The sequence below is a fragment of the Rattus norvegicus genome, chromosome 5 (assembly GCF_036323735.1).
Source record: "Rattus norvegicus strain BN/NHsdMcwi chromosome 5, GRCr8, whole genome shotgun sequence".
Classification (NCBI taxonomy): Eukaryota; Metazoa; Chordata; class Mammalia; order Rodentia; family Muridae; genus Rattus; species Rattus norvegicus.
The window spans coordinates 26,361,121-26,385,089 of record NC_086023.1 but is presented as its reverse complement, the minus strand read 5'-3'; the positions used below and the strand labels follow the sequence as shown (position 1 = coordinate 26,385,089).

At 44.4% G+C, this 23,969-nt stretch overlaps 1 long non-coding RNA gene across 1 annotated transcript; it reads left to right on the top strand.

The window, feature by feature from the left end:
• Positions 1–543: 543 nt before the first annotated feature.
• Positions 544–16,802, top strand: LOC108350928 (uncharacterized). The gene is made up of 3 exons (XR_001837887.3): positions 544–16,048; positions 16,209–16,262; positions 16,709–16,802. It is a non-coding gene; the product is annotated as an uncharacterized LOC108350928 (long non-coding RNA).
• The last annotated feature ends 7,167 nt before the right edge of the window (positions 16,803–23,969 follow it).

The window sequence follows — 23,969 nt, the reverse complement described above, 5'->3', positions numbered from 1 at the left end:
CCCCGGCCTGAGAGAGGCCACTGTGGTACCTTACTCTCCTGTATACCCCTAAAACTTCAAGGCCACATAGTGTGAGTGACAAATAGTTTCCTGTTGAGGTAAGATTTAAAAAGCAGCGGAAGCGGTTCCTGTGCGTTCCCACTCCCGCATGGCTCCTCCGGGGCCTCGTGCTTGGCTTTGTTCACATCCTCTGCAGCCTGGTAAGATCAAAACTGTAGAAAGTTGTAGTTTAACAATCAGATGTATATGTTAAATTCTCAACTTCATCCACAGAATAAATTCACTGCCAATTAATAAAGACGGAAACCGCCCACCTAGACAAGATAAAATTGACCTAGACCACCTGGATCAGAATCTTCCTCCTCTGTCTCCATCTTCCTTCCCTCGCTCCTCCTCCTTCCTAGACCTTTTCCCCGCCTACCCTTCCTTCTCATCCAGTGATAGGCTTCGCCTTATCCTGGACCCGCCTTGCTGCATAATGACATCATCCTACAGTTTTCTCCAGAATCTCAACCCCCCAGTGACTTCAGGCTCAGCGCTATCCAATGCCAGGCTGATTCTCAATCAATTAGATCTATTCCAGCCACAGGCCACTGAGGCTATCTTACTATCGTCCAGCCTGAGCCAAACTCCTACTTACCTGCACCTCTGGCCCACAGTGTCTGTTCCTCCTGTTCACTAAATTGCCACTCTGGATGCTCCCTTCCTGAGGGTGAACCCTCAGGCCCCTAGGGTAGTTTAGTGGTTCGCAATAGATTCTGTTTCTGGAAGGCGCCCAGTTGCGACCCTTCAAGTAAGTTATGCTGTGTGGCAAAATGAGATTTGTCTCCTGTGTGCTCCATCTTCTGAGGGAATCCCTCTTTAGCTGCAACTTACAACTGAATTTCAGGCCAATGAGGGCCGCGTGCTTGTCCAGAAAGCAGCATTGCTTAGCGACTATCTGGCTTACATTTTGGGAACAGGTTTTGAGTCCCTCACTCCCACTACCAGGGAATGCATGGTGGGTGGGGGCTGGGTTTGGCTGCTTCTCTGTGTTGCTGTTTGTTCTCCTGGCTTTGTTTTACTTCTTTCATGAATTTCTGAAACTTTTCTCAGTTTCCTCTTTCGCAAACATTTTCTTCTTTCTTTTCTTCCTCTCTTTTTATTCTGACTCTCTTCTTCATGGACTCTCATGGAGGCACTTCTAATACACTACTTTTTTTTTTATTGAAATAATTTTTCACACAATATGCTCTAATCGGTTTCCCCTTCTTTGTCTTCTCTGCAGCTCCCTACCTCCCCACCCATCCAACTCCATGCCTTTGAAAAGACAAGAATAAAAATGAACAAACTGACTGAGAGAAACAAAGAATTTGAGACAGACAGACAGACAGACAGACAGACAGGCACACACACACACACACACACACACACACACACACACACACACACACACACACACACACCATAAAAACATACCAAAAAGAAACCATGACATACAAATTAAAGACTGATAAGGTAAAAATTGACCAAAGTAGTATGAGACAATCTCCTTTGAGTTCCTTTTGTGTTGGCCATCTTCTACTGGGCATGGAACCTGGCCCTAAGTGTGGTTGGTACACCCAAGTGAGACTTCCTCCAAGAAACAAAGCTTCCCTTTGTGAGTAGCTGTTAATTGGGGATAGCTTCCCGGTTGGGGATGCGAGCTCATGTCTTCCCCATCTCAGCACAAGAGCCTGTCTGGAATGGATCTACTCAGGCCCCGTGCATGCTGACACAGTCGCTGTGAGTTCACATGTACGTCAGTCCGGCTGTGTCTGCTAGACACTGTTTTCTTGTGTCATCTCTCCTCCCTGCATAGTTCCCTGAGCCCTGAAGGGAGGGGTTCGATGAAGACATCCTGTTTAGAGCTGAGTGTTCTAAGGTCTCTCACCCTCTACACACTGTCGTCTTGTGGGTCTCTGTATTTTTTCTTATCTTCTGCAGGAGAAAGCTTCTCTGATGAAGGTAGAGGGAGGCACTGATCTATGACTGTGGAAAAATGCCCTTAGGAATAATTTTATTATGTGCCTTTACCACAACAATAGTGTTTGGTTTTCCCCTAAGTCCATGGCCTATTTATTCATATTCTTGGCCACATGAACTGTGTCAGGCATGGGCTCCATGTAATGGAGTGGGCCTTAAACCCAATCAGATAGTTGTTAGTTACTGCCCCAATGTTTGTGTTACTGCTGGGTCAGCGTATCTTGCAAGCAGGTCATCGCTGCAGTTCTAAGGGTTTGTAGTCATGTTGGTATTTGTCTTTCTCCTCTGGTAGTGTGCGGTGTACCTTCCAAAACCACGAACTAGTCAGGAGGGAAGAAAGCACTAGTCAGGAGGGAAGAAAGCACTAGTCAGGAAGGAAGAGAGCACTAGTTAGGCGCCAGTTCAACTGCTCAATGTTCAATGTGTTGTCTTCAGTAATGGGGGCGTTTTAGTCAGGGGTTGTAGGAAAATGGATGGAGCAAGAACAGAACTTGGAGGAGGTTTATTAGAATGGCTTACAGGCTGTGGTCTGACTAGTCTAACAGTAGCTGTATAACAACAGAAGGTCCGGATATCCAGTAGTCATTCAGTCCATAAGGCTGGATGTCTCATCTGGTGTTCAGTACACACCAGAATTCCAAAGAAGTAGGCTCTCATCCCAGTGAAGAAATAGACTTGCCAGAGAGGCGGGGAAGGGCAAAGAGAGCAGTCTTCCTTTTTTCTATGTCATTTATATAGGTTGCCACCAGATGATGTGGCCCAGATTAAAGGTGGATTTTCCACTTCAAAAGATCTGGTCTTCCCAGTTTGAAGGATTTAACTAAGAAAAAATCCCTCACAGAGGTACCCAGCCACTTGATTTTTAGTTCATTCCAGATGTAGTCAAGTTGACAACCAAGAATACGCATCATAATGGCCTTACCACTAACTTGTGCAAAGCAACCAATACCCCTGGCAACAGGGTATTGAGGGTTTCCATGGGGCCTCTTTGGCCAACAACTCAATTGGATGTAACCTATTCCTGGTGCTCAAGGTTTCGCTTGGTAGCTAGATTTCTAGCTGGGGCATAGTTACCCCCATTATTTGGTGATATCATTTATATTTAAAATATGTGTATATATTTTAAGAAGTTTTTACTGTAGTAGGTTTCCATATGACCACTCAAATAGCCCTTAGTGTTAGCTGTCCCTCCCCAAACTCCCTCCATTTCCCCCTCTTTCCTTCCCTTCCTATTTAATCCTCTTGTTCCAGGCTTCCTCCACTGTCTCTCCATAATTATACATTATATTTCATTTTCCCTGGGATATCCTCCTCTCTCCCTACCCTTTTACGCTATCCCTACTCTGTGGTTATTCAGATAGCATGCTTAGCAAAGGCTTAAAAGCTGACGTCCACATAGAAGAGAATACATACCATGTTTGACTCTAGGGTCTGGGTTCCTTCACTCAGGATGATCTTTTTTTCTAGATCTATCCATTTTCCTGCAAATTTCATTTTTTTTAAAAATAGCCATGTGCTAGTCTATTGTATAAATGTACCACACTGATGGACATTTAGGCTGTTTCTGGTTTCTGGCTAGTAAAAGTAGAGTAGCAAAGAACATAGGTGAGTTAAGTGTCATCTGTGGTAGGATGTGGAGTCCCTTGGGTTTATCCGCAAGAGTGATGTAGCTGGATCCTGAGGTAGAACCTATTCCCAGCTTCAGGAGGGACTAACACACTGATTTCCATAGTGACTGTACAAGTTTTCATTCCAACTAGCAATGGATGAGTGCTCCCTTACCAATCCTGGCCATCATGAGCTGTCATTTGTTTTATTGATCTTGACCATGCTGACTGTTGTAAGATGAAATACCAAAGTAGTTTTAATTTACATTGATGTTCAGTATTTTATTATATATTTTAAATATATTAGAAGTGTAATTACTAAAAATCTGTGGCCTGGCACTTTGTTTCAATGGTGATGCCTTCTGCTATACAGAAACCTTTCAGTTTCATGAGGTCCTGTTTGGTATTTAATTATTGATCTTAGTGTCTGTGCTATTGGTGTCCTGTTCAGAAAGTCTTTTCCTATGCCATTCTCTGCTTTCTCTTATATCAGGCTCAGGCTATCTGGGTTTTTGTTGAGGTCCCTTTGGAGTTGGGTTTTGTGCAGGGTGATACATATTGATATATTTGGATTCTTCTACATGCATCCATCCACTTTGATCAGCACCATTTCTTAAAGGTGCTCCTCCACTCACAGTGGTTATTTACTTCTGTTTTCTTTGTCAAAAAGCAGGAATCAGTAGGTGTGTGGAGCCATGTCTGAGGCATAAATTTAATTTCATTGATTAACGTGCCTGTTTTTATGCCAATGCCATGCTGTTTTTATCACTGTAGCTCTACAGTATAATTTGAGGTTTAAGGGTAGTCATACTTCCGGCATTATTATTATTCAGGATTGCTTTAGCTATCGTGTGTGTGTGTGTGTGTGTGTGTGTGTGTGTGTGCATGTGTGTATGTGTGTGTGCGTGTGTATGTGTGTGTATGTGCATGTGTGTATATGTGTATGTGTGTATGTGTATGTGTGTGCCCGTGCGTGTGTGTGTGTGTGTGTGTGTGTGTGTGTGTGTGTTTCCACATGAAACAAGAATTGTCCTTTCAGTTTCTGTGAAGAACTGTATTAGGATTTTGATGGTCGTTGTATTGAATCTGTAGATTGCTTTTGGTAGTTTGGCTGTTTTCACTATGCTGATCCTACTGATCCATGAGCCTGGAAAATCTTCCCATCTTTTGGTGTCTTCTTCTTCAGTTTGTTTTTTCAATGCCTTGCACCTTTTATTATACAAGTCTTTCACTTGTTCATTAGAGTCATTCCAAGATACCTTTCCTTTGAGGTGATTGTGACAAGTATTAATTTCTTCCACAGTCTGTTTGCTGTTGGCGTATACGAAGGCTACGGGTTTTTGTGTCCACCTACTTTTCTGGAAGTGTTTATCAGCTGTAGAAGTTTCTTGGTGGAGGCTTTAGGGTCATTTACATATACAATCATATTATCTACAAATTAAGATGCTCCGATCTCTTTCTTTCCAAATTTGTGTTCCCTTGATTTCCTTCGGGTGTCTTATTGCTTTAGTTAAGACTTTGGGTATTATATTGAAAAGCTAAGGAGGGAGTGGAAAGCCTTGTCTTAGTCCTGATTTTAATGAAAATGCTTTGAATTTTTCTCCACTTAGGCTGATGTTGGCCATAGTTTGATATAAACTGCCTTTATTTTATTGAATTATGTCCTTATGTTCCCTAATCTCTCTGGAACTTTTATCATGAAGGGATGTTGGATTTTGTCAAAGGTCCTTTCTGCATCTAATGAGATGATCATGTGTTTTTTTGTCTTTCACTTTGTTTATACAGTGAATTACATTTATTGAGTTTTGTATTTTGAACCACCTCTGGGCCTACTTGGTCATGGTGGATGTCCTTTTTGATGTGTTCTTGGATTTGTTTGTGAGCATTTTGTTGAGAATTTTTGTAGCCTTGTTCATAAGGGATGTTGGTCTGAAATCCTCTCTCTCTCTCTCTCTCTCTCTCTCTCTCTCTCTCTCCATTGAGTCTTTGTATGGTTTAGTTATCATGGAAATTGTGGCCTTGTAAAAAAGAATTAGGCAATATTCCTTCAGTTTCCGTTTTGCAGAATCATTTTAGAAGTATTGGCGTTAATTCTTCGAAACTCTGGCAGAATTCTTTTCTGAATCTACCTTGCCCTAGGCTATTTTGGTTGAGGAGGTTGGCTTTTAATTTAACTGATCTTAATTTAGCTATGATAGGTGATATATATCAAGGACTTCATCCTTTTCTTTCCAGTTTACTGGCGTAAATACAGGCTTTTAAAAGTATGTTCTTACTGTTATTTTAATTTCCTCAATGTGTTGGAATGATCCCTGTTTCATCTCTAATTTCATTAGTCTGTATCGTCTCTCTCCATCTTTTAGTTAATTTGGTTAAGGGTTTATCAATCTTACTGATTTTCTCAAAGAACCAACTCTTTGTTTCATTGATTCTTTGTAGTTTTGTTTTTGTTTTGTTTGTTCTGTTGTTTGTTCCTATTTTATCAACTTCAGCTCTGAGTTCGATTAGCTCTCTACTATTTTGGGGTATTATTTCTTCTTTTCATTAGGGCCTTCAGGTGTGCCAATGAGTTACTAATATGAAATCTCTCCGTGTTTTAAATATAGGCATGTAGTGTTATGAACTTGCTTCTTAGAACCATTTTCATTGTGTCCTATAAGTTTCAGTATGCTGTGTTTTGATTTTTGTTCAGTTCTAATTTTTTAAAATTTTATTCTTCACTTCTGTCCTGACATGACTTGTTCAGTTTCCCTGAGTTTGCATCCTTTCTGTTGTTGATATCCAGTTTTAATCCATGATAGTCAGGTAGGATGCAGGTGTTATTTCAATTTCATTGTATGTGTTGTCACTTGCTTTGTGTCCAAATATGTGGTAAATTTTGGAGAAAGTTGAACTGCTGAGAAAACAGTATACTCCTTTGTGTTTGGGTGAAATGTTCTATAAATAACTCTTAGGTCCATTTGGTTCATAACGTCAGTTAGCTCCAGCATTTCTGTTTAGCTTTGTCTGGTGAGAGTGGAGTAATGAATTCCCCCACTCTTAGTGCGCAAGGGTCACTTTGTAATTTAAGCTCTAGTAGTATTTCTTTTATGAACCTGGTTGTCTTTTTGTTTGGTGAATAGACATTAAGAATCTCAATGTTCCTCTTGGAGGATTTTTTTTTCTTTGATGAGTATGTAGTGTCCTTCCTTATCTCTTCTGTTTATATTTGGTATGAATTCTGTTTTGTCAGGTATTAAAGTGGCTACACTGGCTTTCTTTTTTAGGTCTATTTTGTTGGGATCCCTTTTCCCATTCTTTTAGCCTGAGGTGATGTCTATCCTTGATGTAAGGTGTATTTCTTAGATACATCACAAGGATGGATCCTGCTTTCTAATCCAATCCATTAGTTTGTGTCTTTTGGGGATGGGAATTGAGATCATTACTATTGAAAGTGCTCATGGAACAATGTTTATTGATTTCTGTTATTTTGTATTACAGTATGAGGTTTTTCTTCCTCTTGATTTGCAGGTCTAGGATTATTTATTCCTTGGTTTCTTGGGTGTAGGTAACCTCTTTAGACTGAAATTTTAATTCTAGTGCCTTGTGTAGTGTGTGATTGGTATAGATACTGCTTAAGTTTGATTTTATTGTGGTATCTTTTTCTTTCTTCGTCTACCATGAATGATAGTTTTGCTGGGTATAGTAGTCTGGGTTGGCATCTGTGGTTTCTCAGAATTTGTAGAACTCTGAGTCTCCATTGCGAAGTAAGGTATTATTCAAATGGGTCTGGGTCTGTCCCCCCCTCCGCCCATGTTGAAGGATACTTCTCCTTCCTCTATTCCTATTATATTCCTAATTATATCCCTATATTTTATTCTTAATCTATTCATCGATTTGATCTTTTCATAGTGTCTTAGGTTTCCTGGATGCCTTGTGTCAGGATTATTTTTAACATTTTCTTTTCTTTTTTTCGGAGCTGGGGACTGAACCCAGGGCCTTGCGCTTTCTAGGCAAGCGCTCTACCACTGAGCTAAATCCCCAACCCCATTTTTAACATTTTCTTTGAGTGAGCTACACATTTCATGAATCTTGCCTTTGACACCTGAGATTCCCTCTTTCATCTCTTGTGTTCTGTTGGTGGTGCTTGCCTGCTTGAGCTTGTAAATTTCTCATTTCCAGTTTTCTTTCAACTTTGGTTATTTTTAGTGGTTTTATTCTACTTTCATTCCCTGAACTGTTTTTATTACTTAATTCCATTGTTTGTTTCTCACAGGCTTCATTAAGATATTTATTCATACCTTTTGAAGAGCTTCGAACATATTCATAATTGCTATTATGAAGCTCTTGCTTCATGCTGCAGCTATGGTGCATTTCTCAGGGCCTACTGTGGTAGGGTTCCTGAATTAAGATGGGAGCATATCATCTTGCCTATTAATTATTGTGTTTTTGTGCCAGCGTCTAGGCATGTAAATTTATGATGCTTGGGTCTGGGTCTGCCTTTGTATGTCACTTGTCTCCCCCGACCCCTGCATTGAAGGTTACTTCTCCTTTCTCTATTCCCATTATTCATAGATCTGATCTCTGATTCTAATTGTTGATATCTGGACAAGATTTTTGGGTGTGTTCTGTTCCTTAGTTTCTTTTGACCTTTCTGGATCGCAGGGACGTGTAGTAGCTATGGGTTGCCTAGTAGAGATCGTTTCTGCAGGTCTGTGCATGGCATAGCTGTGTGATTCTCTCTGCTGCGACTACCTCATAAGCTCCATCAAGGAAGGCTACTTGCTGCTTGCTACACAAAGGTGCATAATTTGTGTTCCCTGAACTCATTTATCCTTGAGAACATGCTGTTTATTTAAACACATTATATCTTGGCAAAAAAATGTAGAAACGTCAAGGGTGGGATTTTTAATTTTTTCATTATGTTGACTAAGGTTATACTACAATAGTAATAATCTAACGACCATCAGTAACACAGGTGCTTCTTTATTTATGGTGCGTTATGTTCAGATAAACCATCATCACTTATGACTATGCTAAGCCAAGAGGGCATTTACTATATCCAACCTACCAAGCACTACAGCTTAGTAACGCTCAGCACTGTGGTGTCAGTGACTCCCCTCTGCCTTACTGGTTAGTGATGGCTGCCTAGCATTATGACGTAAGATCCTATTCACTTCTCAGCCTTTTGGTCCAAATCAAGTGCAGAAATGCCAATTATGTGTCATTAACTATGGGAAATGGTCACAGTGTAAATGTGTGTGTGTGTTTGTGTGTGTGTGTATGTGTGTGTGTGTGTGTGTTTGCGATACAGGTGTACAGGTCAGAGGTCAAACTCAAATGTCATCCTTCAGGTGCTGTTCACCTTGTTTTTGAAGAGAGGGTTGCTCCCCGACCCTTGCCCATCAGGGATCTTTAGGTTTCTACCAGTGCCTCCATTCCAAGCATGTGTCACCACATCTGGCTTGTTCTGCTAAGGATCAGAATCAGGTCCTTGTGCTTGCACAGGAAACGCTCTGCTTACTGAGCCATCTCCGCAGACCATGAGTATGTTTTTCTTCTTTCTTTTCTCAATGATTTACTTACTTTTCTTCTACGTGCACGCTGTTTTGCCTTCATGTATGTCTGCGTGAGGGTGTCAGATCCCTTGGATCTGGATTGCAGATAGTTGTGAACTGACTCGTGGGTGCTGGAAATCGAACTCCTGTCCTCTGGAAGAACAGCTCTCCAGCTCCACCTCTGAGTACTTTCTAATAAAACACTTCCTTCAAGTATCTTTCCAATTGTGATTACATCCTAACTTTGAAAGTTATTTCAGAGAAACCAGAGTCTTTCCTACAGTCTAGTTTGGACCTTCATCTATAATATGTTACATTTCTTGATTCTTCAAATGTCATCATCTGCTGTAGGGTCTTTGATGGTGACCAGAATGCCATCTGAATTTTAGTGCACAGAGTTTTAAGTTGTTAAGAAATGGTGACATTTCAGAAGTATCGTAGAGGGACCCAGAAGTGACTGTTGTCAGGGCTGCATAGAAAACTGAACTTGTTGCAAGGCTCCCATTCCTGAACTTTGCGAGTGTAGCACAGTCTGCTGCCCAATGTAGATTGTATTTGTAGCAGCAGAAACACCCCAAATCCTTTCCTATAGCACAGAACTGGCTTGAGTCAACTGTTTGTTTCAGCTTTCTCGGTTGCATACTGTTTTACAATGTGGGCATTTGAAGTGAGTTGGCACATGGCACTCAATATCGTTATTTTAGAGATGGCCTGTGTCCACAGTGAAGTCTTACCGAGGAAGGTTGGCTCTACCAATGCTCACATAACACAGAGGAGAAGGTTGGCTCTACCAATGCTCACATAACACAGAGGAGAAGGTTGGCTCTACCAATGATCACATAACACAGAGGAGAAGGTTGGCTCTACCAATGCTCACATAACACAGAGGATGGCATTTACCCTCAGGAGAATCAGGTGCTCTGCCTTGGAGTTTTAAACATTTAAAAACACTTGATTATACACAGTGAAAATCCAGTTGGAGCAGCCACCCATCAGCCAAGGCATTGAGATGAAATCAACAATGAAGTCCTAAAAATCCTTTTGACTGAGATTCTGGTCATTAAAGCACACACTTCCTCCCAAAAGCTTCCCCAAGGGTCTGAACGTTGTAGTCCGGTGTCTCCTCAGTGACTCTGACTCAGAGCAAACGGAGTGAGTGGTCTAGTAGAGAGAGTCTCCGTGTGTGTCTGTCCTGGGTCTGTGAGCTCTGCTGCCTCCTCCCTCGTCAGACTGTGGAGAGACACCACACTTTTTGAGGTCTTTAAGTTTACTCTGTCTGAGGTCGTCAGGAACGTTGTATTCAACCATCTTTGCTCTGACTGGATCCAACAGTGCGGATCAGACTACCTGCTTCCTTACTGCAGCCGTCTTCTCTTCATGGCCTTCCTGAAGCAGCTCTCAGGTCCCTTGACTGGCATCTCAGGTGTTTCTGAAACCATTACAACAGCTACTTGGAGGAACCAGACAATTAGGCTCCTGGCCCAGGTGCAGACTCAAGGGTTTAACTCTTCAAGGTCTTGGGTATGCGTGGGTTGTCCCTTTATGTCAGCTCGAAGTGTACGCAGTCCAGAGAAAACTAGGTGTGCTTTGAATGCAGACTGACACCATAGGCTTGTGTGTTTGAGTGCTTTCTCCCCAGTTGATGGTGCTGTTTGGGAAGGTTGTAGAACCATTAGGAGGAAGTGGGTCACTAGAGGAGGCCTTAAGGACTTATAGCCCAGTCCCATTTCCTGTTTGTCCTCTGGTGTCAGACAACCTTCTCATGCAACATGACGAGCCCAGCTGCTGCCTCTGTTGCCATGCTTTCTGACCATGCTGGGGACTATAAGCCCCAGTAAGCCCCTCCCCTTTTAAACTCCTTTTTTGTTGGGCGTTTGACCACAGCAATGATAAAAGAAGCCAATAAGAGTGGTGTGGGTTTCCCTGAGCACCTCCCAAACCTTTTGATTCCCATCAGCTCTCCGTTTGGGGATTTCCTGATTCAGACATGGCCTGCATTTTTTTTTTCTTGGCCAGTGTTGCTTTGCAAACCTGAGGTGCATTTCTTCCTTTGAGAGAGCCCCCCATGAGGCAGAAGCAAAGGGCTGGGGCCCATCTGTGTGCTCTGCCAGCTCCTGCTGCTCCAGCTCAGCAGAGTGTCCGTTACTGCTCCAGACGCAGTGCTTCTGCCTCTCGGGCCACCCTGGTTGTCCCCTTGCCTGGGCCTGGCACTGGCTCCATGCCTGGCTCGTCAGCTCTACCAGCTGCCGTATGATTGATGATGCTTCAGAGCACATGAGCCGTTTGGTCATGTCCAGGACACTCTTGACTAAATCATGAAATAAAACATGCCTGAGGATATAATGCAGCTCTTAGAGGGAAAAGTTAAATACTTTAAGACATTTACCTCAAAAGAACCCTGTTCAGACTATGTCACGATGCTTATCATAGTTATCTAGGACAATACACAAAGTGAAGAAATAGGAAAAGTTAAAAATTATGGAAGTCTCTTTTCAGCACAATGGTAACAAATGCAGCTAATCGTGCGTAAATTTTACTCCCCCAACCCCAAAAATGCCAGTTGTGTCATTGGAACTTTGTTATATTATCAAGAACTTGTGAAACTTATCAAATGCTGTGGCTGGGAAAAAAGACCTTCTTATACAATAAATTAAATGACAATGAGGCACATGAAGTGCCCCAGGGAAGAGTGGAATAGTAGACTTTTAAGAATATGTATTATTGCCCGTGTATACATGTTATATTATTATGAAGGGAGTAGTTTAGTCACCCTCGTGGATGGAGATAGAAAAAAAAGGACAAAGCTTGGGAAAATACATAAGCTTAATTTAGGAAAGCATTGTCATCATGGTTTCCACATGCGTTGGCTAGAACATCCTATTAGCAGCACCGAGCTCGAAAAGGTAACATTTACTCAAATTGGGCTCAGTCTGAGCTCCTGAAAAGCAAATGGTAAAATCGAAAAGTTAGGTAGAAAAATAAAAGTGGGCAAAGGGCTTGCTGTATAAGATGGGGACTGGATTCAGATCCCTAGCAGCACGTAAAAGCTGGATGAATGTGTGCTTGTAACTCTAGCCCTTACCATATGTGTGGGGGGGCAGGTGGATCTTAGGTAGTTCCTGGCCAGCCAGTCTAGCTGTTACAGTTTGTATATGCTGGGCCCAGGGAGTGGCACTATTAGAAGGTGTGGCCCTGTTGGAGTAAGTGTGTCACTGTGGTGTGGGCTATAAGACCCTCACTCTACCTGCTTGGAAGTCAGTATTCTGCTAGCAGCCTTCAGATGAAGATGTAGAACTCTCAGCTCAGTCTGCACCATGCCTGCTTCGATGCTGCCATGTTCCTGCCTTGATGATACTGGACTGAATCTCTGAACCTGTAACCCAAATCCAACTAAATGCTGTTCCTTATAAGAGTTGCCTTGGTCATGGTGTCTGTTCACAGCAGTAAAACCCTAACTAATTGGTAGCAAGGGCTGGGGAATTGCTGTGATAGGCCTGACCATGCTTTTGTTTGGAAGGGTGGATTTTTGGAGTATGGATTTGGAAAGCAATGGGATGCTTTAAATGGGGCTTAGTGGGCTATCCTAGTAGGAATATGGAAGACTTTGTTACTGAGAGTGATTTGAATTGTGTGGACCTGGTCCAAGAGGTTTCAGTGGAGAATTTCAATATGTGGCCTAGAGACTGCTTTTGTGATATTTTGGTGAAGAACATGGCTACTTTTTGCCTTTGTTGGAAGAGTCTGCTTGAGGCTAAGGTGAAGAACCTTACATTAATTGCATTGACAAAGGAAGTCTTGGAGATGCCCACCATAGACTTTATTCTCTGGTTAAGTCTCTTGATGAGCATTTTAAACAGGCCTATTGGGGCCAGGGAGTAGAATGTGATGGTTTGCATATGCTGGGCCTGGGGACTGGGACTATTGGAAGGTGTGGCCCTGTTGGAGTAGGTGTGGCCCTGTTGGAGTAAAACCCAAACTAAGACAGCAGCCAAAATGGCAACTCCAGGTTCAGTGAGAGTGAGACTCTCTTGTGCAGTTTTTATGCACTGTGTATAGGTTGTCTTTGCATAATTAAAACATTGATTTCTGTACCAGCAGAGAGCTGAGTACTGTCCAGACTTTGGTACTGTTATTTCTATGGATCAGCACCTGCCTTAGTATTTTGTAAGCATACACCCCTTTCACCCTCCGATTGGTTTAATAAAGATCTGATGGCCAATAGCTTAGGCAAGAGAGGAAAGGCAGGACTTGCAGGCAGAGATAGGCTCTGTGGAATGAGTCATGCAAGGGAAGATTTGCCAGGAAGACTCAGAGGTAGAAGGAACGGGTGCCCAGACTGAGTAAGAGGTAACGAGCCATGTGGCAGACACAGGGTAAAACAAATGGGTCAATTTGAGTTAGAGGATCTAGTTGGGAGGTTCTTGGCTATAGTGTCTATGCTTTCATAAGTAATATGTCTCCGTGTCGTTACTCCAGAGGTGGTGGGTCTGAGACAGTCCGGCTACCCTTTCTCAGGAAACAAGGTGGAGAGTGATAAAGGGACTTAATATCAACCTGTATCCACCACAAGTACTTGCATGGGTGGCACACGGGCAAGCACATGTTCTCACCACGCACATACACAGAATGGTTGTATGTAATGTACACGATTGTATTCATTTGCTTTCTAGTCCTGTGATAAAACACTGACTGAAAGCGAGTTGAGGAGGAAAACGTTTATTTATCTTACAGTCGACAATCCATCACGGATGGAGGTCAGAGCAGGAGCTCAAGACAGGAACCTGTAGGCAGATGCTTAGGCAGAGACCATGGAGGAGTGCTTATTGGCTTGCTCTTCCTGGCTTGCCCAGCCTTCTTTCTTATACAATCCAGGACTACCTGGCCATGGTCTGCACTGACCTCAGTGGTCTGGGCTTTTCTCATAAACCATTAATTGATTACCTGCCTATAGGCAATCCGAGGAAGGCATTTCGTTAATTGAGGTGCTCTCCTCCTGGATGACCCTAGTTTGCATCAGTTTGATAAACAAACAAAAAAGCAAAACGAAACAAAACAACCTAACCAGAGCAATGGTAGTGAGACAGTCAGTTACTTTTGTGTAATTGTCCTATTTGATCATAGAAAAACACCCTGCACTCGCTTAGCACAGAGTACCTTCTGGTCTTTGCCCTCCCTGTACCATAGTTCCTTGTGAAGTAATCTGTTACTCATCACCTCAGACTGATTTGTGCGGTGGCCATTCCCCAGAGAAATGCAATACGCATGCCTTTAATAATGAAGCCAGCTTCCCTTTCTTATAAAGATCCCACTGGGACTGCTATAGCTTGCTAACAGAATGAAAGGCACAGACAAACTACTTCCTCTGTGCTTGAGTGTGTGCGTGCTTGCGTGCGTGCGTGCGTGCGTGCGTGGGTGTGTGTGTGTGTGATATTATTTTTATAACCACTCCTGGCAGAAGGGACCATCACTTGCACTTTTGTGTGAAGACTTTCGGGAGCACCAATGATTTATCCAAGCACATCCAGTCACAGTTCCGGGACTCCAATCTAGCAGTCTTGCGGTCCTCCCACCTACAGGTGACAGGCAGTGTGACCCGGAGTCAGTGCATTATGCTAGGTCCCAGGGTCCAAAAGTGTCTACACACAGTGCGGTACTCAGGGCCAGCCAAGGAAATAGAGTCGAGGCATCGATTTGTCAAACGGCAGATCTGGAATTCAAACTCAGCCCGGAGCCTCTTCTCCTCCCGGACTAGCTCTTCTGTGAAGTTAGCGAGTTTGGAACCATGATGTACGGTGCTGTTTTAATTCATGTTCCCAGGTCCTGCCTCTAGAAATGGCCACTTGGTTCGTTTAGGATGGGGCAGGGGAACACGGCTTTTGCCCAGTTGTCTTTGATGATGAGGTCTCCCCGTAGTCTCCCCGTTCTGCCTGCAGCTCCGAATGCGGTACATGTTTGCCCGGCTCTGTGTTTTCATCTGTGCCCTGAGGGGCTGGACTAGGAGATATGCAAGGTCACATTCCGTGTCCTTGCACACACACATCCTGTGACTGCAGGATACAAGGTGTCTTGCTGATGTCCCGCATCCGGGGCATCCAGACTGCCGCTAACCAGCGAGGGTCGCTCCTTGAATGCCTGTTGCCCAGGAATCCCCATAGAGCGTGAGGCTCCACAGGGACCCTCTGACTCGAGGGTGAAGGAAAGCCCTGTTTGTTGGCTTGAAGTAGTTGGCAAACTGGCGTTTTAAAAAGGAAATGGACTGCAGGGTAGAGGGTTTAATTCAGGGAAATATTTGGAGGACTCAGTGTTTGCTCTGAGGGGGTCATCACATAGGTTTTGTTCCCACACTCCCTGGAAAGATGATGCTTCATTAAAACGGCAACATGAGGTGTAGTGAAAACGTCAGAATCGGGGACTCTGAAAAGACACATTCACTAGATTCCACTTAAAATGTAAAAAGGAGTGTAAAGAAAACAAATGGACATTTTCTTGAGGCAGCTGAGCGATACAAAACACAGGCATCTTTGTCTCCTCCTTGAAGACTTCCACAATGCCTTCTCCTTTCTTCCTTTTGACTAATCTGTACTTCTGAGAGGTGTTGAGTTTCGGCCAAACTTTCCGCTTGGTTCGCATCAAAGGCTGCCCTCTTGTGAGTAGCAGGCTCTCACCTACCCCTCGCCTTACTCACTCCTGACCAGCGGACGCAGGTCACTCCCCATAATTATTAGCTCACAGGCAGAGTTTGCAGGCGGCTCCAGGAGCATCAATCACAGGAATGAATGCAAGCTGGTGTGTGGGAACGGTCGGGGCATCCAGGAGCTGAGCACTGTCGCCCCAGCCTTAGTCCCAAGCCACACTCCTTCGCTCCATCCACCCTGCAGCCGGACAGAACAAATCACAAGGGTACTAGATAAACTGGGAGGCCACCTGTTGGCTAAGTTTTCTTGTGAAACCATATTTCTTCTGGATTCCAGTTATGACTCGGGTGGATGATACAAAGGGGAAGCCAGCGAGCCCTCCACCTCTTTGTCTCATTTGCTGATCTCTCCCATTTTCTTCTCAGCTCATCATGAAGCTTTGGAGAGAGAAGTTCTAACACTGAACGGCACAACACAGTGTACGTTCCCATTCTTTTGCGCGTCCTAAGGTTTATTTGCCTTTTGCTGTCTCCTGACCAAGGTTGCAGTTCTGATGGCTCCCTGGCCCCAAATTGTGCAGTCACGTCTCTCTGCCTCACCCGCCCCCTCCCCCCGCCCAGAGCCCTTCCCCCGCAGATCTGGTCACGAATGGTACTTCTCTCTACAATGTTTTCTAGGGTGAACTCCCCACACCAATTGAAACTCAGATAGGATTAGACCAGAAACTTGGAACTCCCACCTAGCATGGTATAGAAAGGCGGTGAGCAAGAATTTGCTACCAGGAGCTTCTGGGTAGGGACTCTTCTGTACGGATTCTGGTACATCTTCAGTAGAGTCACTTTGGACCTGTACAAGCAGGATCAGGTCTATGCTGCCCCCTGGTGCTCATGTGTTTTACTACATCTAATTTATTTTATGATTACAGTCTTACATGGTGACCACATATCTAAACCTACAAGAACCAGGACGGAAAGATGCAGTGCAATAAAATCACAGATCTCTAGTCTCTTGAGACCTAAGACAAATGTTTGTTTCTTTTTTTACCACGAGACACACCTATTTTATTTGGAAACTAGCATAAATATGTGACATGAGAATACAAGTAATATATCCGATGGCTTTAAGTAGTTTTTGACAATAAATAAGTGTTTCTGTTTACTACGTTTTGATTTTTAATCAAGATTTATTTTATCTTCCATTAAAATTTACTTTTTATACAGGTCAAAGGGGTTAAGAATGCAACATTTGCAGGCACACACACACACACACACATATATATATTTGTGTGTGTGTGTGTGTGTGAACAGATAAGTGCACCCATGCATGAACCCGTGGAGGCCAGAGGATGACATTAATATCTTCTATTTTCTTCTTTAGTCTCTTAAGACTGAGTCTCTCATGGAACCCAGAGCTTGCTGGTTTCGAGCAAGCCATAAAGCACTTCTCCCAGGTGGACCCTGACTTACGGATGTATGAAAACGCTCAGGCTTTTTATGTGGGTGCTGGGAGATCCAGGCTGAACTCTTTTTTTTTTTTTAAAGATTTATTCATTTATTATATATAAGTACACTGTAGCTGTCTTCAGATACACCAGAAGAGGGCATCAGATCTCTTTATAGATGGTTGTGAGCCACCATGTGGTTGCTGGGAATTGAACTCATGACCTCTGGAAGAGCAGTCGGGTGCTCTTAACCGCTGAGCCATCTCTCCAGCCCCCAGGCTGAACTCTTCATGCACGTGGACTCTTGTCCCCTGAGCCACCCCCTCAGCACTGATATATTTTAAATTTGTATTTCCTTGTATGAAAACCAAAACAGAAGCCTGATGTCTATTCAGGTCAATCTAAGGTTTAGGTCCGAGGCCTCTGGCTTTCAAGTCAGAAGTGTCACATGAGGCCGGTTGGTCTGAGAGAGGCCACAGAGCTTTATGTGTAAGTTACGGCTCCCCCAACCCTTTGTCGTGACACCGGAATATTTTGTCTGCTGGGTACACTTATGTCAGACATTTTTAAATATGTTCTTGGCATGCTGCTGTCTATGAGGCCCGAAGGCAAGAGTCCGTGTTTGGAGTAAACTATGAGAATCGCATCAGCTGTGAAGAGGGTGGATTTTTCCAAGTTGCTCAGACACGTTGGCTGAGTGTTGGACGCAGCAGCGATGCCAGCACATTATGCACACACATCTTGTGTGGCTGAGTCTGAGCGTTACCGGGAAGGTGGTCGTGCTGGGTGCGTCTTGGAGACGGCCATGCTAGATGCTCAAGCGTCACAATGTGCTGAGCCGTCTGGGTGGGGATGCCAAGTCCAGGAAGGAGTTTATGGAAACGTTGTCCAGATGGTGACACCGGTGGACGAGTTCCCAGGAAGGCTGATGAAGAGGGACCGGCTGCACGGGGAATTAGTCATCGGGTGCCTGCGAGCAGCAGGTTTCCATGGAATGCTCACTCCTGGAATGGAAGACACGTTTGTATGGCTTCTTTATTTTCTCTCTTCATTTCTGTTTATGGGCTGAACTATCCATCCTCCATCCCCAGTTCATAGATTGCGGTTCTAGCCCCGAGTGGTCTGAACTTGGCTCTATTTAGAAAGAAGGTCTTTAACCTGGTAATTAAGTGAGACTATTACAGGTCCTAAACCAGTGTGACAGATGTCCTTGGAAGGAGAAGAAATTGGGACGAAGAAATGGGAGAGATGGGTGAAGACACCTGCACACCAAGGAGAGAGGCTTACAAAACCTCATGCTGCAGACATCCGGATTTCAGACTTCCAGCCTTCAGGATTTGGAATAAAACGCCATATTCTGTTGCTTAAGCCATGGGTCTGTGGCACTTACACCCAGAAAATGAACCCAGTCTCCCTTTGAATTTAGCGGGGGTTAGGGAGCATGGCAAGATGACTTCTCACTCAGAATTAACTCTGAGCACGCTCACATCATGAAAGGCCACTCTGCAAATAGTCAAACATCTTAGAAGACGCAAGAGTGACTTGTTTGAATGGCATCCAGTATTTTTAACTAGACAAGATATGTGAGGGTGATTTCTGGAAAGAAGGCCAAGTACATGCCTCAGATGTGTACACCTGGACTGGACAAATATCTTTCTCTCACATTCTATGGTGTCCTGTGGAAGGAATCCAAATAGTCTGGGGAAAAAATGTCCACCGTCAAAATGGGTCTTTCTTTTGTGGCTTCGCTGGGGGTTAAGGCCAGGGCCATGTGCATGCAAGGCCAGCACAGTACTAGGGTACATACAAGGTCTCTAACTCAGCAGTATTCAACCTGTGGCAACCTATGGATTGTGACCCCTTTGTGGGGTTGGACGACCCTTTCACAGGGGTCGCCTAAGACCACTGGAAAACACGGATATTTGCAATTCATAATGGTGGCAAAATTACAGCTATGAAATAACGATGAAAATAATTTTATGACTGGGTAGCACCGTGACGTGAGGAACCATATTAAAGGGTCACAGCACTAGGAAGATTGAGATCCGCTTCCTGACTGAATCTTACAGCCAAGTTTAAATGGCATAAGGCCACGACTTCATCAATTGCTACATTAAAAAAATTTCACTATGTTACCCTGCTTTTCCTCTTCCAAAACACCCGATGTTGAGCTCATAGAATACACGATGTGACAGAACTCTGCAAAACATTTAGTAAACAAAGGGACCTTAGCCCTGCAGCCTAAGGACCCAATTCCTCTATGTATCTGCAGGGACCGTTCTTGGCAGAGGATCAGGTAATTAAGCCGAACTCCACTGAGCACCCATGACATGGACACATCTCACTCTTCACAGAAATAATGGAGGACACTGGGATAGAACAGTGGTTCAGTTTTTCTATCCCATTCAGCTGCGTGACCTTTAGCCAGCTTGGGCTTCTCATGTGTGAACACATGTGTGGTCATGTGCACAGTGCCTGTGAGGTACTTGGTGCACCAGAGTGGCAGTAAGTATCTGGCTGGCAGGATCTTGTGTCCTCCGATGAAGGGCAGCCGAGGCGAGCAGCTATAGTTTGAGGCTTCACATACTGCAGTGGAGAGCAGGTCTTAGCAATACCTCAGGTGCTGTGCTGTTTGGCGGTCTTTGCAGGGTGTTTTGCAGCTTTAGTCCTGCTGAAGCTTCCACGATGCTGGTTGTAACAAGTATGACACTTTCCTTTCTGTATCCCAGATATCTCAATGTGGTATGTGTGTGTGTGTATACATACCACATACATACATACATACATACACACACACATACACACACATATTTCATTCATGTTCATTGTACCTGTATCATATCAAGCCCAAATTCCCCTTCAATGTGGGCTTTTAAAATCAAAGATACTTGATCTCAGAGGCACTACAAAACTGAAAAAAGAACACTGATATTGTACATTGAATCTTAGTCCTTAGTCACTTTTTACAACTGTTTTCATTGTAATCTATTTCCTGTATAGAAAAGGAACAGAACACATGTCCAGGGTACAATCCAGTGTCCCACAGTTCATTTAGCTGGCATCTGTCTTCAGTTCCCCCTCCCTTCTTTCCTCTCTCCCTCCTTTCTCCCCCATCTCTCCTTCCCCGGTCTCTCATTTTCCCAGAGTCTCACTATACACTAGGCTGGTGTGGTGTGGAATGCCCTATCTATCTTCCTGCCCCAGTTTCCTGAGTGTCTGGACTCTGGGAATCTGCCACCTGAGGTTTAATCTTGAACAAGCCCCTTAGTTTCCCCTTTCATGTTCTGCTAACTTTCTGAGTCTAGACTATGTACTTTGTGGACTGTGCCTCAAATTCGAAAATAGAATTGTTGTTTTTTTTTAATATTTGTTTATTTAATGTATATTACAGATGGTTGTGAGTCACCATGTGGTTGCTGGGATTTGAACTCAGGACCTCTGGAAGGGCAGTCAGTGCTCTTAACCACTGAGCCATCTCTCCAGCCCAGAATTGTTCTTAATTTGTACTTCTAGAGCGCTACCCTAAGGTTTTTTTTTTTCCCTTAAAAATTGAGACCATAACAGACACCACATGGGAGCATCCTGGGGTAAGTTGATCTGAGGAACATTTAAATCCAGCTATATTGGTGGGCATCATGGCTGACATTTCTGTGAAGTGTCTTGCCAAGTGAGGTGCCTTTAATCATGTGTTTGAGTTCTGTGGTGCCAGCATTTTGTGCCGGCTTTGGGGCTCTTCTGCTATGCAATCCTAGTGTACTACCAATGAGTCAGTGACATTATTGGTGCACTTTCCTTGATCAAACTTCCCCACACTGCCTTTCCATGTTAAGGAGCTCCTTAATTCATCTTATATCTCCACTTGCTTCCCTCTCTATTCCTCCTACCGTTTACACTTTACTCAGTCCCTGTGTCTTATTGTGAACTTTCTCCACGTATATTCGGAATGCCTTGTATCCTAGGAGTGTGGTTCCAAACTCTTCCTCCATGGAGAATGCTGTCAGCTGGCCATGAAGCAGCTCTGGATACGTGTTTCATCGAATGAATGCACTGTATGTTTCCCAGAATCCCTATAGTTCAACCGTCTGTTGAGGAGCAGTGTGGGTGAGTGGCTAACCCCTATGCCTTTGCTCTTTGGGTAGCAATTCTCTGGCACATTTGATAATTCCTCCCTACCCCCCCATAAGACTATTTGCCCCATATTTGCTGTTTGAAGTAAAAGAAAGAAGCACCCATCTACCCAAACCGTCAACCCTGAAAGTTAGTCAGAAAGAACAATGATACTTGAAAGGAAGACAAATTCCTCACCAGTCACATGGCAAATGTGGAATGGTTCTAGGTGCCGCTGAAGTGGCAAAGACCTAGGTATCCTCTTACAGGGTAAGGATGGGGTCTGGGGCAAAAGGAACAGCTTGAGATCCAGACAACAAGGAGTGCATGAAGATTAAAAAATGAATAGAAATGAACCATTTTAGGTTTTATGAAACAATTTCCAGTATCCATATTCATCCGCTATCCATCCATCCACCCATCCATCCACCCATCCATCCACCCATCCATCCATCCATCCATCCATCCATCCATCCATCCATCCATCCATCCATGAAAGGGGAGATTCTGATGAAAAGGTCTTGTTCCCCAATTGGTTCTTGATTTGTCAGTAAAGAAGTCTGGGGGCCAATTACTGGGAGGAAAGTACAGGTGGGACTTCCCGGTCCCAGGAGGAAAAGGATACACAAGGAAGGAGAGGGCTCTTTCTGCCATGCTTTGGAGTTAGAAGAATGCAGCAATCACGTGAGGTCTGGGGAGAGCTTGGGCCTGTGGCCTCCACTACAGGTGGGTGGCTAAAGATGTTTGGCAGGGGCTAGGTAGGACTAGCCATTAAGTTTCGGGCAGGTGGAGAGAAGGAGATAATACGTGGGTAAGGGCACGCTTTTCCAGGCGGGAGATATCTGCGCCCAGCAATTGTGCCTGCAGGCAAGTTGTAAAGTAATAACTTGTGTGTGTGTGTGTGTGTGTGTGTGTGTGTGTGTGTTTTATCCGAGGGAATGGGCTGGTAACGCGGTCACCTGGGCTGGTAGCGCAGCAACCCGGGCAAAGGCGGTAGCGATTTTAAAACTACACGCGACACATCCATCCGTCCGTCCATCATCCATCATCCATTGTAGACCTAGAGAAAGCTGATGCTGATAGAAGGGAATCGGCCCACTCAGTGGGGCAAGTGTCACAAGGGAGAGTTAGAATGCAGTGTGGTACAGTTGGAACTACGTGAGGAAGCAGTGATGAGGGCTAGGCACTCATGGGCCAGAAACACTAACCTTGCAGAATGTGCCAAACTTTCTGTGTGAAAAGGCGGGAAGGCCTCTGACCCACAGCGGGCCCAGACTGACGCTCAGAAAGAAGAGATCTGTGCAGGCCTGGAGCAGCAGTGCCCTGGATGGATTCTGACGAGTTCTACACACATCTCCGCCTTTCCCAGGAAGCTCAGTGCCCTAGGACATCCACACTGCTTACATAAGTTTGGGGAGGGAGGAACCTGTTTCAAGGACTTCCCGAAGCTACTGAGTTACTTGTTTAAGCAGTTTCTCTGCAGGATGGAGTGTTTCACTTCCACTTCGAACTTCCTGAGTCCTAACTAGCGTCCCTCCAAGACGGAAGGTTTCAAACCTGAGGCCGTCACTATATAACACCAGGAATTCCAGACCTGCCCCAGAGGCTTGGTGTGGTTCCACCCTAGCCAACGTGGCAGGGCAGGGCAGAATGTCTATGTGTGTTTCCTCTTCCAGGAGTCTCTGCCTGGAAGAAAGTTTGCCAGAACAGCCTATCTGTTTCTGGAAATAGCATCTGTGCACTTTCCAGAGGACCCGAAGTCCTTGTCCTGTGCTCTGCTCTTCAGATCCAGGGACAGCAACTGAACAAGGCCTGTCAAGGAAGCGCCATAGTGTGAGACTCCCCCTCCCTTCTCTTTCCCTCTCTCCCTCTTTACCTTCTCCTTGGCCCATCTCTGTCCTTCCTGCACCCCCTTTTGTCTTCCCTCTGTCCTTCCTTTCTCTCCTTCCTTCCTTCCTTCCTTCCTTCCTTCCTTCCTTCTCTCCTCTTTTCCTTCTTCCTCTTCCTCCTCTTCTCTTTCCCCTTCTCTTCATCCTCCTCCTCTTCCTCCTCCTTTTCTTCCTCCTCTTCTCCCCTTCTCTTCTTCCTCCTCCTCTTCTTCCTCCTCTTCTCCCCTTCTCTTTTTCCTTCTTCCTTTCCTCCTCCTCTCCTCTTCTCACCCTTCTCCTCTTCCTCCTCCTCTTCCTCCTCTTCTCCCTTTTCTTCTTCCTCCTCCTCTTCTTCCTCTTCTCACCTTTTCTTCTTCCTCTTCCTCCCCCCCAACCCTCTTTGCTTTTCAGAGACAGGACTGCTCTATGGAGCCCAAGCTGGTCTCATCCTTGCAGTCCTCCCACCCCAGCCTCTCCAGTGACAAAATGACATATACTTGTCACAACACACACACCTCCAGGGACATTTTAATGTGTTATCACATCTCCTCTCATGTTAGCTTCTCCTTACCTTATATTCCCTTTCCAGCCTCTATCGCCAGCCTTCATTATCACAGTGGAGATGGGGAAGAGTATGTGCATGGCTTCTGAGTGCTGGCATTGCCAAACTTCCTGACCAAACACTGATGACAGATGTTTGTTTGTGTGGTAAACATTTTATCAGGCCTTTCACTAACCGTTTGGGTACTCTTCAGTGCTTATGATCAAAT